The 19,794-nt window shown below is 42.9% G+C and overlaps 1 protein-coding gene across 3 annotated transcripts in view; it reads right to left on the minus strand.

Moving 5' to 3' along the window:
* The window catches only part of MFSD6 (major facilitator superfamily domain containing 6), an 89,789-nt gene extending 70,436 nt beyond the window's left edge, over positions 1 to 19,353 (minus strand). Inside the window, exons 1-2 of one of the 3 annotated variants that reach the window (XM_055571925.1) lie at positions 19,068 to 19,353; positions 648 to 731 (exon numbers count right to left, since the gene is read on the minus strand). The gene's annotated coding sequence lies outside the window, so the exon portion shown is untranslated. Of the gene's footprint in view, positions 1 to 647; positions 732 to 830; positions 886 to 19,067 lie in introns of those variants that run through there. The other 2 variants (XM_055571927.1, XM_055571926.1) reach the window with 2 other exon arrangements.
* Positions 19,354 to 19,794: the final 441 nt, after the last annotated feature.

Genomic DNA, 19,794 nt, shown 5'->3' on the forward strand with positions numbered 1-19,794 from the left:
CAAGCTCTCAGAACTCGAGAACAATTGGATGGCCCTACAAACTCTGAGAGGATAAAATGTGTCACATACTAAGGACCAGGAACCAGAATGGCTTCAGGAGTCTCAGCAATAACCCTGGAAGCTATTCCCAACCAAATTATCACTCAAGTTTATAGGGGGAAAAAGACACTTTACATACACAATTTCTCAAAAAACAAATGCACCTCTCGTATATCCTTTCTTAGGTTGAGCACCGCCAAAACAAGGGAATAAAACAAGAGAGAGTAAGACGTGGAATTTAGAAAGTAAGAGAACTAACACAGGAGAGAGGCAAAGGAAGGATGGTATGCTGGTGACTAGAGGTCCTAGGCTGGCGCAAAGGGCAGGTGTCACTGGGGCAGGTCTGCAGGTGCCAAGCAGATGCTTTGTCAGCAAAGTGACATCGCCAGGATACCAGTACCTCTGAATGTCCTAAGGTTAGACCATTGCTGAGAGTTTAGGGATTAATTACTGGTAAGTGTAGAGAAAGGTAAATAAAACCCTATAAGAAAACAAAAAGTTGCACAGGAAAAGACAAATAATCATACTTTGCTATTCATACATGTCTTACCTACATGGTCATAGTAATGTAAGCAGTGACTAGTAAACTATCCAAAATTGCCACGTACCTATATGAAGAAAACAGGGAAATGAGAAGGCTGAATGCACATGGAGAGCCGAGGCAGGATGGACACTTAGTTCTGTATCTTCCACTGTGGGAAAACAATACATAATGCCTTCATTTAAAAACCATGAACTCAGAATACCAGCTTTTTATTTCAAAACACACTGGTAAATATCAGAATAATCACCTTAAAAGCAGAAAGTGAAAGTGAAGCTGTTCAGTCATGTCCAACTTTTAGCAACCCCATGGACGGCAGCCTACCAGGCTCCTCCGCCCATGGGATTTTCCAGGCAAGAGTACTGGAGTGGGGTGCCTTTGCCTTCTCCCCTTAAAAGCAGAAAATGTATTAATATTTGCCTCTGAGAGAAGAAATGAGGCAAGATGGTGTAAAAAGTCTAATTAAAATAAAAAAAAAAGCCCTGCAAACTTGCTCAGTTTTTTAAAAAAGCTTTGTATATACATAACTCATTTTAAAAATAAAAATCGAAGCTAAAAAATAATTATGCAGTTGTAAGAGCTATGTTTTTTTGAAAGATAATAATTAAAAGCAGTTACTAGTATCCTTCCATCACAGACTAAAAAGAGTTTTCAGATTTGTACAGATCAAATTCTAACTGCACGAATTCTAGCCAGGTGGCCTTTATTTAATTATTCTCCATAAATCAACTGCTGATTCTATAACAAGTGGGTCAGAGAAGGACACAAAGTTTACTACTCAGCCATTAAAAAGAATACATTTGAAGCAGTTCTAATGAGGTGGATGAAACTGGAGCCTATTATACAGAGTGAAGTAAGCCAGAAAGAAAAACACCAATACAGTATACTAACGCATATATATGGAATTTAGAAAGATGGTAACAATAACCCTGTGTACGAGACAGCAAAGAGACACTGATGTATAGAACAGTCTTATGGACTCTGTGAGAGAGGGAGAGGGTGGGAAGATTTGGGAGAATGGCATTGAAACACGTAAAATATCATGTATGAAACAAGTTGCCAGTCCAGGTTCAATGCACGATACTGGATGCTTGGGGCTGGTGCACTGGGACGACCCAGAGGGATGGAATGGGGAGGGAGGAGGGAGGAGGGTTCAGGATGGGGAACACATGTATACCTGTGGCGGATTCATTTTGATATTTGGCAAAACTAATACAATTATGTAAAGTTTAAAAATAAAATAAAATTAAAAAACAAAACAACAACAACAAAAGCATAATTTCTAAATTGTTCAAGGGATGATGAAAGAACTAATGCCAAAATAGTAATTCAAAGTTGCAAAATATCTTACATTAGGAGGTTGATTTAAACCTTGATGAGTGACTTTCCCCTAAACCATTCTTTCCTCTCCATCAGATTCAAATGATTCTTGATTATCATAAGGTTATGAAAGGTTTCTCTTGGTACATGAGTCCAGGTGTTAAGTAGTTCTCATAGTATCAACCAATGCAAAGTAGTGAAGAAAATGTTCATGTAATATGACATTCAGTACCTGTTTTATGAATGTCACATTCAGTAACTTTTTTATATGAATTTCAAATCTAAAAATACAAATAAAAACTTTTTGTTTCAACTCAGGATATTAGTGTTTAGACACTAAAATTTTCGGGTCATCCTTAGATACTGAAGAAAAGGAACTGAGATAATCCACATTGTGAATACAGAAATAAAATAAAGTATAACTATAGCCATCTGTAGACTGGTTCCAAACTGGTTCCAAATCGGGAAAGGAGTAGGTCAAGGCTGTATATTGTCACCCTGCTTATTTAACTTATATGCAGAATACATCATGAGAAATGCTGGGCTGGATGAAGCACAAGCTGGAATCAAGATTGCCGGGAGAAATATCAATAACCTCAGATATGCAGATGACACCACCCTTATGGCAGAAAACGAAGAACTAAAGAGCCTCTTGATGAAAGTGAAAGAGGAGAGTGAAAAAGTTGGCTTAAAACTCAAGATTCAGAAAACTAAGATCACGGCATCTGGTCCCATCATTTCATGGCAAACAGATGGGGGAACAATGGAAACAGTGAGAGACTTTATTTTCTCGGGCTCCAAAATCACTTCAGGTGGTGACTGCAGCCATGAAATTAAAAGACGCTTGCTCCTTGAAAGAAAATGTATGACCAACCGTGACAGCATATTAAAAGCAGAGACATTACTTTGCCAACAAAGGTTCATCTAGTCAAAGCTATGGTTTTTCCAGTAGTCATGTATGGATGTGAAAGTTGGACTATAAAGAAAGCTGAGCCCTGAAGTGATGCTTTTGAACTGTGGTGTTGGAGAAGACTCTTGCGAGTCCCTTGGACTGCAAGGAGATCCAACCAGTCCATCCTAAAGAATATCAGTCCTGAATATTCCTTGGAAGGACTGATGATGAAGCTGAAACTCCAATACTTTGGCTGCCTGATGCAAAGAAGTGACTAATTGGAAAAGACCCTGATGCTGGGAAAGATTGAAGGTAGGAGGAGAAGGGGACGACAGAGGATGAGCTGGTTGGATGGTATCACCAACTCAATGGACATGAGTTTGAGTAAGCCCGGGAGTTGGTGATGGACAGGGAGGCCTGGCGTGCTGCAGTCCATGGGGTAGCAAAGAGTTGGACAGGACTGAGCATCTGAACCTAACTGATAGCCATCTGTGTAATTAAAAGATCAGGAACAAAAAAGAAACAAATGAACTCCACCAAAATCTCTGTGTTTTAATAAAATTAAAACGTGTCCCAAAGCAGGACATGCTTTGGCTGACTTAGATTACATTTAATTTGCCATAAGGATTGACAGAATAAGTATAGGGAATAGTAAGAATATTTATATGTTGGATGAAGTACTTACTCTGTTTGCAAACCTAGGAGAGATTTTGTTTATTTAACAGTCCATCAACTTGAACCCATTAAGCTAATATTTTGTTTTAAACTTCTGAATCTTAAAGATTTTTTTAAACAAACTTTTAAAAAGAGAGAAGACATTTTAAATTATAAGCAGAAACAAATCTATAAACTTCTCTGGAAAATCTTTATTATAGGTTTGCAGTTAATCCTACTTGGAACATTTTAAATTATAAGCAGAAACAAATTGATGAACTTCTCTGGAAAATCTTTATATAGGTTTGCTGCTGCTGCTGGTAAGTCACTTCAGTCGTGTCCGACTCTGTGTGACCCCACAGACGTCAGCCCACCAGGCTCCCCCGTCCCTGGGATTCTCCAGGCAAGAACACTGGAGTGGGTTGCCATTGCCTTCTCCAATGCGTGAAAGTGAAAAGTGAAAGTGAAGTCGCTCAGTCGTGTCTGACTCTTAGCGACCCCATGGACTGCAGCCTACCAGGCTCCTCCATCCATGGGATTTTCCAGGCAAGAGTATTGGAGTGGGGTGCCATTGCCTTCTCAGATAGGTTTGCAGTTAATCCTACTTGGATGAAGAGGGCGGGGGGGGGGGGGGCTTTTGTTTTTCAGAAAATTAGAAAAATTTTCTCACTTGGCAGTCTCTAATGATCGTAATCAACATCATTACTGTGAAAACCTGGAAAGGCATTCAACTAGTATCTACACCAAGTCATTAAAAAATAGCAGGTATTTCTGAATTATTGATGAGAGGTGATGAAATCATTCTTGTTAAAATTGATAGCTTTCTTCATTAAATATTTAAATTCAAACTGCTAAAACATATATTGAGTTATCCACAAGTAGATGAGTATGGAAGCAGATTCAGCTTTTGAAGAAAAAAATCTTAAACCTGAATATATTACTTGGAACCACAAAGGCCAAAGGTCAGATCCACCAACACACTATGACGCCGTGTGCTTTACTGTAGCAGTGACATGACCATCGGTGATGGAGCGGAAACCACCCTCGGCTTACCCAGAAGGGAGACATTCCCTCCTGGCAATGCCGCGCTCTTAACGCGCTGCTGCCCAGAGACCAGAACTGAAGCTGCAGATGGGGAAAGAGCTACCCTGTCAGCTCTTACGGACCACTCACTAGGCTTCTGAGCAACTCAGATCATAGAGCAGAACTTTAACTATGGCTGCAATTTATTCCCAATACAGACATGGAAAAACCGCTGTAAATGAGCCTTAAGTGAAGTTGCTCAGTCGTGTCCAACTCTTTATGACCCCATGGACTGTAGCCCACCAGGCTCCTCAGTCCATGGAATTTTCCAGGAAAGAGTACTGGAGTGCGGAGAAGGCAATGGCAACCCACTCCAGTACTCTTGCCTGGAAAATCCCATGGACGGAGGAGCCTGGTGGGTTGCAGTCCATGGGGTCGCTAAGAGTCGGACACGACTGCGCGACTTCACTTTCACTTTTCACTTTCATGCATTGGAGAAGGCAATGGCAACCCACTCCAGTGTTCTTGCCTGGAGAATCACAGGGACCGGTGGGCTGTCTCTGGGGTCGCACAGAGTCTGACATGACTGAAGTGACTTAGCAGCAGCAGTAGCAGTACTGGAGTGGGTTGCCATTTCCTTCTCCAGGGGATCTTCCCAACCCAGGGATCGAACCCGGGTCTCCCGCACTGCAGGCAGACGCTTTACTGTCTGAGCCACCAGGGAGCCTTAGCATCCTGGTATTCACACAGTGCACTGTGAACCGTTCAGTTCAACCCCCAGTGTTTTCCAGAATAGAGTTTTCCTTAAAGGCACAGCACTCAATGTCAATTCCAACAGACCTTTTTTCAGTAAGGACTGCTTTAGCATCTGCTACACACTGAGCCAACGTCATGAAAAAGAAATATAAGGTTGGTTTTATAACAGTCCCACATGCTGCAGGGCCACTGCAGGTGGTATGCAAAGGTGAATGACTGTGTGGAATCTGCCTTTTCCTCTGCGAGCATTTTGACATGACTCCTTTATGGCTGCATGAAATTGTGAAAGAACCGAAGCAGTTCTAGTCTTGTCAACCCTGTCTGATTCTCCAGGGTCCAACTGGAGCCCTGCAGGTGCTCAGTGCTACCCACAGACTCCCCACAACCCTTCCCAGAACCCAGAACCTGCCATTTCTTGTCATTCATGGTGGACCTTTCCCAAGCTTGTAGCAAAATGCGTCTGCTAGGGGACAAACTGATCCATGTGGTGGTTAATTCATAGCCTGCGGCCGCCCACTTTAGACAACGCTTTTGTATTTTAATAGGAGCTTAGTGGGCTATATTATTCTCACTATTATTACTAAATCAAACACAACACTAAAACAGCACTTGCTGTGGGCTTAAAATGGACTAACTCATTATTCCTCTCAACAGTTCTCTGGGGCAATAGGATTACTTCCCCCACGTTTCAGATGAGGAAACTGAGAAAGAAAGAAGGTAAACAATTACCCCAAGGGAATAAGTGGCAGAGCTGGGATTCAAATCGTGAAGTCTCTTCTCTTGGCAGTTACTGCCTCTTGACACGCAGGGCAGCTACTAGACAGGGAGCCAAAGACCTGGTCTTGGGTCTCAAAGACTTCATAGTTAAAAGGTGAGCCCAAGGAAGGTTTAAATGACAAGTCAGAAGAATAACAGAAGCCACAGAACACTGCAAAATCAAAAAATGTTACTGACAACAGGGCTGCTTCCGGGGTTCAGAGAAGAGAGCCCAGATTCCAGATGGGAGCTGTCAAGAGGATGAGGGACTTAACCTGACCCTTGACAGATGTGCAGGGTTAAGGCTTTAGGCAAAGAGGATGAGAAAACTACTCCAGGATGAGGGAAAGAAAAGACAGCAAGACATCCTTACAAGGTTAACCCTGGGGCTGACGGCAAATGAGGCGAGCAGACAGTAATAGCTTACAGGAGGCCTCAAGTAAGCTATGGGATGAATGGACAGAATACAAAATACTACATTAGGGACTGATAATGAAGATAAAAGGCTTCCCTGGTGGCTCAGTGGTAAAGAATCCACCTGCCAATGCAGAAGATGCGGGTTTGCTCCCTGGGTTGGCAAGACCCCTGGAGAAGGAAATGGCAACCCACTCCAGTATTCTCAGGAAATCCTAAGGACAGGGAGGAGCCTGGTAGGTTATACTCCACGGGATCCCAAAGGAATTGGACACAACTTAGTGACTAAACAACAGCAATGAAGACATTCTTTTTTTTAACCCCACAAATATAAATCTAGCATCAACTATTAGATGGGATGCATGCTTGGTGAGCAACAATTCAAACAGTGAAGAACCTGCTGCCCTGCTATCGAATCCAGTGGTGAGCCAAAGGCAGGGGCAAGCACGGGCGACACAGGAGTCTCTGGGGTGGGGTCTTAACACAGTGGGAATCTTAAAGGATGAGTAAGAGACACCCACAAAGGAGGCACAGGGCAGGGGCTGAGCACGATGCCAAGGCATTCCTGAGTGGGAAGTGAGATGGGCAGAGACTGAGAGCCTCCCTCTGCCACCGTCAAGCTCTGTAGCCTTGGGAAGGCTTCCAGCTTCTCGAAGTCTTATTCTTCCTCATCTACAACATGCGGAATACATGGATATTTTTCCATTAGGGTAGCCGTGAGGATGAAAAAAAGATGATGCCTGTTGAACTCTTAGCACGGCGCCTGATCTGTAAGAATGTGCGCATGTTATTTATTTTGAGCATAATGGAGAGCCACCAAAGAGAAGAGGAGGGCAGAATGACCACATCTGTATTTTGCAATGATCGTCAGAGGTTCAGTATGGAAAGCAGATTGGCAGCATTCTGCTACTGCAACCTCTACTAAGGATTTCCTAACATTTGATCTTTTATTGTACTGTGGCTCAATGGTAAAAAACCTGCCAGCCAATGCAGGAGATGTGGGTTTGACCCCTGAGTCATGAAGATCCCCCCACTCCGGTATTCTCACCTGGGAAATCCCATGGACAGAGGAGCCTGGTGGGCTACAGTTTATGGGGTCACAAAGAGTCAGACACGATTAAGTGACTAAACAGCAACAACTGCACTTAACACTAATTGCAAATACTAATATTCTGTGATGGAACCATTGTAGCAGAACTTGATGAATCTAATGTGATCTTTTACAATGTCTGGAAATCAAATAAACTGGCAGTATTTTCCTGACTCCTTCCTCAACTTCTGGAGGTTGCTCTCACACCTGAGCTGTTGCATGATTTAGGGGTGATTTTACTGCTCTTTTAATAGATATTTCCTGTGTGCCCCAACTAGATTATAAACACCTTGAGGGAAGAATTCAGGACTTAGTATATCGCCCTTTACTCTTACTGCTAAGTTGCTTCAGTCGTGTCCGACTCTGTGCAACCCCATAGACGGCAGCCCACCAGGCTCCCTCGTCCCTGGGATTCTCCAGGCAAGAACACTGGAGTGGGTTGCCATTGCCTTCTCCAATGCATGAAAGTGAAAAGTGAAAGTGAAGTCGCTCAGTCGTGTCCGACTCTTAGTGACCCCATGGACTGCAGCCTACCAGGCTCCTCCATCCATGGGATTTTCCAGGCAAGAGTACTGGAGCGGGGTGCCATTGCCTTCTCCACCTTTACTCTTAAGCTGTCAATAAATATTGGTTATCTTTTACAAACACCTGATGGCAAGATTCTAAAGGTTTTACTAAGGCTTAAAATGGCAGACATTTATTTTAGGAAGTGCAGAGAGAAGTCCCAGTTGCTCTCCTGGCTTTCACATAGCAGTGCCTCTTTCAGCCTCCCTTTCCTCAGTATAAAATGGAGACTGAAAACACAAACCCAAGTCAACTAACTCTCAGAGGGATTCTGGGGCTTAAATGAAATAATGTATGAAAAAGCAATTTTTCTAACTCAAAAGCAACAGAGGAAAATTCGGTGGTGGCGGCCATGATCTTATTCCAGGGTATGATATTTCACTACAACTCTGGGTCTTATTTTGCCATTACTCCAAAAGCATTCTTCCCGAGTGTTCTCATGGTAATCTCTGGCACCACCCTTGAACCCTGGAACCCAGCTTGTATTTTATCCATCATTGCTCATGAATTTACATCCAAAACCATTCCCATGACCACAGCCTCGCTGGAGAGTGGGGAGGAGGTGCATAGGCTCATTAGAGGATACATGGTTGGATTATGAACTAGAATAATTAAGTAAACCAGGCAAGAAATAACTATCCATTTAAAATACAGCCCCCTTAGGAACATTTTAATTATATTTGTAACATAGTAAATGTGAAAGAAAGAAGATGAAACTATCTCCAACATATTTTCCTTCACTTGCTAAGATGGTGAAAAGAACAAATTATTTTCATCTCAAGAAGAGGAGACGCAGAATAGACTTTAACCCTAAATAAGGTTTTAGTGATTAAAGCCAAGTGGATTTTCACTTCTACTTTGTGGAAAGACACACTTAAATATCAATTTTAAAAACTGTAATTTAGATTCTCAGACCTTATCAGCCATCATAGAAGCAGATTTCTATTAATTCCTTTAAGGCTTTTGGTTAAGTATTGTGTCAAGAGGTTACAGTATAAATTTGAAGCAAAGCCCAGAACCTCATTTCCTTCTCTCTCTCAAATAAACCTCCTGTCTTAAAACAAGCCCAGTGTGAGGTACAAGCAATGATTCATAGTATAGCATGGAAAAAAAGTGTTCAAAATTTTTTTTTTATTATCGTGTGAATTTATCCAAACCAAAAAAATCCAATCAGATCAGATCAGATCAGTCGCTCAGTCGTGTCCGACTCTTTGCGACCCCATGAATCTCAGCACACCAGGCCTCCCTGTCCATCACCACCTCCCGGAGTTCACTCAGACTCACGTCCATCGAGTCCGTGATGCCATCCAGCTATCTCATCCTCCGTCGTCCCCTTCTCCTCTTGCCCTCTATCCCTCCCAGCATCAGAGTCTTTTCCAGTGAGTCAACTCTTCGCATGAGGTGGCCAAAGTACTGGAGTTTCAGCTTCAGCATCATTCCTTCCAAAGAAATCCCAGGGCTGATCTCCTTCAGGATGGACTGGTTGGATCTCCTTGCAGTCCAAGGGACTCTCAAGAGTCTTCTCCAACACCACAGTTCAAAAGCATCAATTCTTCGGCGCTCAGCCTTCTTCACAGTCCAACTCTCACATCCATACATGACCACAGGAAAAACCATAGCCTTGACTAGACTAACCTTTGTTGGCAAAGTAATGTCTCTGCTTTTTAATATGCTATCTAGGTTGGTCATAATTTTCCTTCCAAGGAGTAAGCGTCTTTTAATTTCATGGCTGCAGTCACCATCTGTAGTGATTTTGGAGCCCAGAAAAATAAAGTCTGACACTGTTTCCACTGTTTCCCCATCTATTTCCCATGAAGCGATGGGACCAGATGCCATGATCTTCGTTTTCTGAATGTTGAGCTTTCAGCCAACTTTTTCACTCTCCACTTTCACTTTCATCAAGAGGCTTTTGAGTTCCTCTTCACTTTCTGCCGCAAGGGTGGTGTCATCTGCATATCTGAGGTTATTGATATTTCTCCCGGCAATCTTGATTCCAGCTTGTGTTTCTTCCAGCCCAGCGTTTCTCATGATGTCCTCTGCATATAAGTTAAATAAACAGGGTGACAATATACAGCCTTGACGAACTCCTTTTCCTATTTGGAACCAGTCTGTTGTTCCATGTCCAGTTCTAACTGTTGCTTCCTGACCTGCATACAAATTTCTCAAGAGGCAGATCAGGTGGTCTGGTATTCCCATCTCTTTCAGAATTTTCCACAAAGTGTTCAAATTAGGAAGTGAAATTTACTGGACATGCTGTTAGTGACACCCTGCATTATTTGTCAAGAAGAGAAACAATATAAGGATTTAAGGGGGTCACAGAGGTTTGTAAAAATTAGAATCAGTGCAGAGTCATCTCTCTCTAAACCAAGATCAATAGCCAGATGCATCAATGAAACTGTTTAGAATAACCAAGCTCCTGAATAGGCTGGGTTTCCAATATTCACTGAACTTCCATAGCTGAAGCTTAGAAACCTTTTCCCCACTGAAATAATATTACAAATAGTGGTGGTACTCAGATGACGGAACCAACAGTGCTAAAAGTTACAACGTGCATAACTTTTCAGATCAGTTCAGTTCAGTTGTGTCTGACTCTTTGCAACCCCATGAATCGCAGCACGCCAGGCCTCCCTGTCCATCACCAACTCCCGGAGTTCACTGAGACTCACGTCCATCGAGTTAGTGATGCCATCCAGCCATCTTATCCTCTGTCGTCCCCTTCTCCTCCTGCCCCCAATCCCTCCCAACATCAGAGTCTTTTCCAATGAGGGGAAATTCTTTCTCAATACTTTTCAACCTGTAATGTAAGCAATAGGTCTTGAAAGACAAGCCCACTCAGAGGTTCCCCATCCACTCTCCTCCATCCAGGAGCCACGGAAGCGGGCATGGAGCCACCAGCCACTTGCTTCCTCCAGGGCAACAGTTCTAACCTAAGAAACTGGAGTTCCTGCCAGCGGTCTTTGAAACCACTGAATAAATGCATCATACATACAAGTTCCACTCATTTTCAAATGTATGTTGATGCTAGCATCATATTATCTTCTTCTCTAATAAATGTTTATGCAATTCCGATTAGCTTTTTGGCATTATGCAGTTTCTCAGACAGGGGCCCCTACAAGGGCAATTAGCGTCAAGTCGGAGCCCGAGAACCATGGTGTCTGCAAACACCTTGGAGGTAACAGAACAGGTTCTGCATTAGAAGAGGAGAGGAAAAGGAAAGCATGAAGCCTGGTCAACGCGAGCGCAAGCCCAGTTACAGTGGGAGCCACAGCAATCAACCCTTATCATTTAAACATTGTCTTGATTATCAAATTATTTACTATTTTAATGATTATAAACACAATCTTTGTTTCTTTGCCAAGAAGTTAACACAGAAAAATCTTACCTTTTCTCTTTTCTTATCTTTTCAAAGCATAAAACAAAGAATTTTTAAAAGGTTGATAATGAAAGTTGAGTTATTTAAAGTTTTAGATTCTTCTCTGTAAAGTACCACTGTATATTCAGAAGCAATTTATACAGAATATATATGATTATAAAAGGAATTTCAATTCTATTAAAATGCTTCTTGATTTTTAAAGGTTTTTTTATTTTTAAACCTATGTGAATGCTTGTTTTATATACACAGACACACATTCATTTTTTTTTTTCAAATCTGTTCAGAAAAGGACTGATGAGCAAATACAATTATTATAGGACTATGAGTCTAAAATCTAGAAATACAGGAAATCCTAAATACTAGAAACACAAGAAAATTAGACTGTGGAAAAATAAGAATTATACTGAGAAATAAAGAGACAACTCCAAGTATTAGTTCTGTAGCACTGGGTTAGGACATCAGCACATGTGTTAGCTGTGTAAAATAATGCTATATTTATAATGGGTGCTTGATAAATGCTTATTCAATAAAAGACTGGCTTAGTCAAGAAAAGACTTACTTGGCTATTCTGGCATTATTAGTCACTAAGAAAGTTACGAGGCTTAAAGAGTGTACAATCTATATGTAAGACATGGCATTCTAAACAAAAATTTATAGTTGCTTCTTTCTCAAACATGTCTTTTATGAGTTTACAATCTAGATCAAAATATAGATCTCACAGTTTAAAATACATTCTTCCATATACATGTAGCTATCACCAATGACTTTTTCTTATACCCCTTACTACACCGTAGTTTAAAACAAAATTTTATATACTAAGCACATTCCAGCATATGTAATCTAATTTGTCTTGCTTTTTATGCTGTTAGGACTCTGTTGAATTCAGAGCTACCAAGTGCTATCAGTTTCTTTCAGATTTATTACCTAGCCCATTAAATAAGGCACTTAAATAAACATACCATACTAATACTTTTGAAAATGAAAATATTCAATGCTGGTAAAGATAAATATTAATAGGCACTCTCATTAACTGAGAGTAGAAGAAAAGTCTTTCTAGAAGGCAAGGATTTAAGTGTATGGATGTTTATCATAATGATGAGAACTGAGACAAAGTCAGTGATCAGCAACAGAAGCAGTTGAATTATGTATCTGAACATAAGAGAAAAAAAAAGAACGTTATACCCATAGGATGGAAAACTGAAGTTAACAGAACTTTAATAGAATATGGATAAATGTTCATGAAAAAAAAAGCATTAAGTGGAGAAAAAGCAAGACACAAACCTGTGTGTAAGAGTTTACATTTGTAAATTTTGTCCTTTATACAAAATATACTTTAGAAAAAGATTGGAAAATAATATCAAAATGTTACTAAAGGTAATCTCTAAGAAGTAAAATTAGGAGTTACTTTAATTTTTTTTCTTTTAGTTTGCTGAATTTTTTTTCCAACAAGTATCAATTTGAAAATACATATTTAAAAGGAATCATTTGAAATACAAAGCATCTGAGTGATAACTGGGACACCTTTGATCCTGCAGTCCCGGAAAGGTCACTGGGACTTGCTCAATTGAAGTCTGCCTATCACTGTGCGGGATCCTGCAGGAACAACTGAGAGGGCCAGTTATAAGAGCTTTGAGACGCTCTTAAAAGATAAAGCATCTTCAAAATAGGGGAACCTCATTTATAGGAAATAAAAGGTAAATGGATATCATTTTTACACTTTTCAAACTCTTTTATTCAAACTCTCTCATAAAGGTGAGTTTGGGTTCTATCCGTTCATTAAACACAATTTCCCAGAAATCATTTTTAAACAGAATAAGGCACGCCACAATAGCTACAGAAGCTGGGCTATGCTGGATTGGATCAGTGCATTTCTGTAAAAGTCAGAGAGAGTGAGTGTATCACTTTGTATGGTTCTGCTTTAAGTGTCTAGTGTGGGGGCTTTGGGCTTGGTTCTGCTGAGAAAGGCCTTGGTTACCTTGGGCCAAGGGTATTCTACCTTAACCTTGTCCCTAAAAATGCCCAGAGCAGTTATAAGAATTGAGCATGTAGCTCACAGGGACGCAGTCCTCCTCCTCTGGGAGTCCTGGGCTCTGCTGGCCCCGTCTCCAATCTTCACCCCATGGTGGTCATGTGGGAAGTGAGGTAGGAGCACCTGCCCCACTCTACAGAACCACTCGGGGCTAGGATGCCAGCCTAGGCTTTTTGCTCACTTTCACTGGACATAATTCATCCATAAATCAGACTTGTTGAGACAACACCAGTTCCTCTTTCCAGTTCTTCTTTTATCCCCCACAAAGCCACACCAGAGCTCTCTCGGCCACCGCTGATTCACAGCATCCCATCTCTTTCTCTCCCCCAAGTTCCACTCTTGGTCTCAGATCAAAACATTTCCTCATTCACAGTTGAGAAAAGAATCATTCAGACTTGGACTTCCCTGTTTTCTGCACATTCTCTGAATCTGTCTCCCCTACTCAAACATAGGCCAGGACAAATGTCAGAAAAGATGTCTCAGCTCTGCTTTCCTCAATCTTCTTTTATATCTCTGGAATATGGTTTTTCTAAGAGCCCAGTATTCTTCCTATCTTTGCCCTCATCCTTTACTATTCTTAATATTCAGCGGGACCACCAGGTTCCATGGTAATACAGGCCAGTCATTCACATTTCCAAACCTTAACATCTCTTCAATGTAATGGACAAAGGGATAAAGGCAGATGAAAGCTACTTTCACTTTTTTCTTTTTTTCTGGCCCGGCCTCAAGGCATGTGGCATCCTAGTTCCCGACCAGGAACAGAACCCGCACCCGCTACAGCAGAAGCACATGGTCATAACCACTGGGCCTCCCGCGAAGTCATGAAAGCTCCTTTTAATACACAACATTTGGGATATTTATGTTGGTGCTGAGGTAGGGGTGTGTGTGTGTCTGTTCGCATATGCTATTTAAAGCCACAGACCAGCAACCAGAGTTGCAATAGCCATAGCATAATAGAGACATATATTAATATACAGGTTCACGGCTTAGGTGTTCCACATTTTTCATTTGGTTTGGTTTAGTTTTCTATTTGGGCTGAGGGCCCATAAATCATTACCTTAGCAAATGACTCTCATAGTTTCCAAAAGTGCCCAGCCAACTAACTTAAATGATACCATTATACAAAGTAGCAAATAAGTATCTTATAAATACAAAGAAGGAAAACCAGCTACAAAGCAAATGTTACTGAAACCCAACAATAGGGCTAAGTACTGGATAACATGTCATTCAGGATTTAGGACAATAAATCAAGCTGACACTGGCCTTCTCACCCTCCAAAATGCCAGTCAAGTATAATAATGGCCACAGACAGCTAATGTTGGGTAATTAACTGTGGAAGAATCATATCCAAGTGGAATGTTCTGGATGGAGACATTAGGATGTTTTCTTTGCCCCATGCAGAATTCACAGCAGATATATATGTCTGCATTTCCCAAGAATCCAAAATGCTGTGTCCTGGAAAACAACACATTCATTTTGCTCTGGGGAAAAGGTTTTACCCAAACTGGCTTTGCACTAGGGTAGGATTTTGCACTTGATTTGTGGGTTTAAAGAGGACCTACTGAGCAACAAAGTTTCCTAAATCAAAAGACTGAGACTTCCCTCAGCCCAAAACAGAATTAGAACCCTACACGAAATGTTGGATGTCACCTAAAATTGTCAGAATATCTCTTATGCAAAATAATTTTACAGTTACCCTTTTCTCAGGATTGCCTATTACATTTACAATGAACCAATATTATTCACTTTTCCTTCATGTAAAAAACACAAGGAAGAACGTGTTTCCTTGATTCTGAAAAATGTGAATGCATTTGATTCTGGATTTCTAAGTCTGAGCAGGGAAATGTATTAATTTTTAAGAATTCTACAATTATGTAAAGTTTAAAAATAAAATAAAATTAAAAAAAAAAGAATTCTAAGCAGTGTTTTTTATTAGTATTATATAAAACTAAGCCAAATTGTGGAATTGTATATATACACATCAGACAAGATTATGTATATATACACATATGTATGTTTCTAAACTATATGTGTATGGATATATATATATATGTATGCATCAGACTAGATTAACTTGATAATCGCTTCCAGCTCGTGAAATTATGTTACTAAAAATAATTACACCTGTGAAGTCATTTCATAGAAATGACACAGCAGGTAAATTTATATCTCCTACTCCTAACTTCTGGGCTTCCCAGGTGGCTCAGTGGTAAAGAATTTGCTTGCCAAGGGAGGACACACAAATTTGATCCCTGGGTTGAGAAGATCCCCTGGACAAGGAAATGGCAACCCACTCCAGTATGCTTGCCGGGGAAATCCTATGGACAGAGGAGCCTGGCAGGCTATAGTCCACTGGGTTGCAGAGTCAGACACGACTGAGCGCACAATGCACGCACTCCTACCTTCTACATAAAGACCAATTATGCTTCCACAGACAGCCACCACTAGCAAGAGCAGGAAGAAATTCTTACCACCCTCTCCAGCAGATAACCTGGGGTGGGTGTGGGCTTCCCTGGTGGCTCAGTGGTAAAGAATTTACCTGCCAATGCAGGAGACATGGGTCTGATCCCTGGTCCAGGAAGATCCCACATGCCACAGAGCAACTAAGCCCATGCGCCACAACTACTGAGCCTGTGCTCTAGAGCCTGGGAACTGCCTCTGGGGCCTGCGTACCCTAGAGCCCCTGCTCCCCACGAAGAGAAGCTGCTGCGGGGAGAAGCCTATGCACTGCAACTAGAGAGCAGCCCTTGCTCGCTGCAACTAGAGAAAACTGCAAGCAGCAAAGACCCAGCACAGCCAAAAAATAAATAAAATTTTTAAAAATTGGGGTGTGTGTACCAAAGCATTATTATGGAGGAAAATCGGGCATACTATAGAATATGCTATAGGTATTATTAGAAAAGATAAAACTTAGTCATCCAAGACTCATCACCCTTTGCTCCCTTATCTGCAAATTCCAGAATACCACCTTCCTCTTTGACATCCTGAGTCCCATGTTTCACTCCTCTAATATTACAGAGTTTAGGCACATTCACTTTTCCCCTTATTTTCTGTTATTAAGTGAATCAATTCCACTCTTTATTTCTCTATTTAGTTTATATAATAAAAGAACAAGTGCCTGTTGCAAAAAAAAAAAACAAATGTTTAGTAAGCCCAAAATAACTTTATAAGGTAAAAAGGAAAAGTGCCCTCCTCTCTTTATCATCTGAACCCACTTCCTTCAGGAAGCCACCTGAAGAGACAAGGTATATGTGTGCTTGTATGCAGGTCTGTATATAAATATCTTCTGCAATTTCCTTTTTTCACTTACCATATCATGATTTTTTTCCTAAGATAATGTGCCAAAGCAGTTAACAGACACATTTACATGTAGTGCACTTCCTTTCCCTACAATGAGATTGCTAAATCAAGATTTACTGAATAGCAAAAGAAATAAAACAAAAAACCTCTCGGTCTAATACTAACATATCTGGTTATGATCATTTTTACACTTGCCTTCAACATACAAATGGTGAGAACAAACGGGTGAATGTACATGCATAAATACATATGCACTATAAGTATGTAGATTATCTTACACAGATAAATGTTAACATAGTAATGTATGTATATTGAAATGAAATTAATTTTCAAAGGCAAGAAGCAAAGGAAGGTGCCTGCGTAGGTGGTGAGGCTTCTGGGTCTTGAATAGGGAGGGACACCGTGTGGAAATTTCCTGGGCTTTGGAGGCAGAGACACAGGGTCAAATCTAACCCCACCTCCTACAGATTTTGTGGTTTTTGTAAGTCTCTTAACTATTTGAGCTTCCTTTTCATCATCTGTAAAATGGGAAAAGATTTATCTTACAGAGTTTTAGAATTTAAGTGTTTAAGATGGTGCCTTGAACATTCTAAGTGCTCAAAAATTGCCTTATTACTGTTAATAATCCAGAAACTATATATTCTAGACCTGGTGATCTGATACCTCATATCACCAAATACGCGCAAACCTTGCTATTTTGTTTATCTTTGTGTTTTGGTTTGGCTTCATGTTTTTATATTAATTTTATTCGTACAGACACAGAAAGTGTCTTAGAAATAAATTACTGTAAACATGACTAGTAGCTGTAATGCATTATTGAAATATGATCCTTTCTCCTCCTAGTCCCCCAGGGTATCTTGCTCTGGGCTCAGTAGCAATTTCCAAGCCTCCTCCTTAAAGCAATCCTAAGTTTTTCTTACAACTTGTGACAAACACAAGTCATCTGAGTACCACAAAATCACTGAAAATACCTCTCATGTCTGCTGATGCCCAGCAGCTTCAAGTGTCAAAAGCCGACCTTTCCAGTGAAGCCGCCTCCTGGCCTCTCCTTTCACTTGCCAAGGCCATCAGTGACGCTCACGTACGCCTGTGGCAGACCAGTGGCCACGTCTTAGGGAAAGAAATGCCCTGCAGACACCAGGGGCCTGCTTTTATCATCTCCTTGGTCAACTGGACATCCACCATACCTTTTGCATTCATTTATTTTTGAAGAGGTTAGACTTCCACAAAATCCTAAACTTCTAGAACAATTAGAGGGAAGCTTGTCCACTATACTGTTCAACCATCTCCTTTGACAGGTGAGAAAACGGAGGCTCAAGATGTGACCCGTCTGACGGCATACAAATAATCTAGACACCAGTTGAGATTAAAACCTCAGCTCTCTAAGGTTCATTCCTATTACTGACAGGTATGGTTTTATCTGTTCCAGTAGCTCTGTCAAATGTTTACTGAATATTTTCGGATGAAAGGAAACGTTCTTGGTTGCGAGTGTGTGGGAGAGGAGAAACCTCACCGTGTCCTGGCCTTAAGGGTAATCAATCCACCTGCCTCTTCACGTGGGGGTGGATAAATGAAGGGGAAAGTTGCATTTGGGATTTTTCACCATCCTACTTAAATTTGTAGGGGGCTGTGTAGAAGATAAACAGGACCCCAAAGGCCTAGAAACCCCTACTGTTACCTCAAAATGGCTCTAGGGACACGTTAGGCCAAGTTGAAGTAAAAAGAAGCACAGAGGTGGTGTATTTCTTCTAGGATGGTAGTAGGCAAGGGAAAGAGGGTTTTTTTTTGGGTTTTCTCCCCTTATTTGTTCACCTGGGGGAAGCAGACGCTGTCAATTTCCTCCTCTAGCCACACAAGCCGCTATGTATCTGTTCGCTGGGTGTGTGATGGTTTTCACCTCCCTTTCTCCGACGATGTTTATGGCAAGGGCGCGAGTGGGGCTGGGCCAAGAAGGGCCTGGACACTGGGGCCCAACCTCACCCGGCACCCCGGCTACTGCCGGCGCCGGGCGAGGGCTCCCTTGGGCAGCGCCTTTGTTTTCCTGACTCCAGTTACGTTTGCGGAAGTGCTGCCCGCGCCGGGGTGCCGGCTATAGCCGGCCCTAGCACCCCAAAAGATGACAAACGACTGGGGAATCCAAGGGGAGGGAGACAGCAGCGGGTGATCGGGGCTGGGAGCGGTGACACCCCTCGCCCCGACGCCCGGGCTCTGGGCCCGTCCTCGCCAGCCGCCCCCCCTCCGCACAGCAGGTGTGCGCGCCGCAGGGGGGGCTCCCCGCCCTCGGCTCGGCCCCCGGCGCTCCGGGCCCCGACTCACCTGCGGCGGGCGGGCGGCGGCGGCGGCGGCGCTCAGCTGCGCGGGGCGCGGGGCACCATCTCCCCCCGGCGCGGGGCGGCGGCTCTGGGCGCCCGGGCGGCGGCTGTCGGGGCGGCGCGCACCATCTCGGGCGGGTAGCCGGCTCCTCCGGGGCAGCGGCGGGGGAATGCGAGCCGGTGGGGAGACCAGGAGCGGCGAGCCGAGCGCACCGGCCGGCCCGACCTCCTCTCTCTCTCCCCTCCTGCCTCCTCCTCCCGCCCGGCCTCCGCCGCTCGCTACCGGCTGGACCCGTTTCAGGGCCGAGCGCGGAGCAGCCGCCGCCAGGTGCAGCGCTCCGCCTCCTGCGGCGGCGGCGGCTGCGTCGGCGGCAGCTCCTCCCGGCTTCCCGCCCGCCTGGGCGGCCCCGGGGGACCCACGGCCTCAGCCCTGCCCGGGAATCGCGCCGCGCTGGTGGGGAGGAGACGCGAGGGTCGATCCCTGGGTCCCCCGACCCCGGCTGAGACCCACCCCAGACAAGGCGAACGATGCGGGCCTAGCTCCGGGGGGAAGGGGAGGAGAGCGGACGGACGGCTGGTTGGGAATTGTAAAGATCAACAACAATCATAGCCATCGTTTATTGAGCGTCTATTAAGTGCCAAGCAGAATGCCGACAGTATTAACGCGTTCGTTCAGCGTCTCTAGACCGACCGTGGCCTGGCCAACAGTCCTCAGGTGACCCGGGAGAGAG

This window comes from Bubalus kerabau, chromosome 3, assembly GCF_029407905.1.
Source record: "Bubalus kerabau isolate K-KA32 ecotype Philippines breed swamp buffalo chromosome 3, PCC_UOA_SB_1v2, whole genome shotgun sequence".
NCBI classification, from domain to species: domain Eukaryota; kingdom Metazoa; phylum Chordata; class Mammalia; order Artiodactyla; family Bovidae; genus Bubalus; species Bubalus kerabau.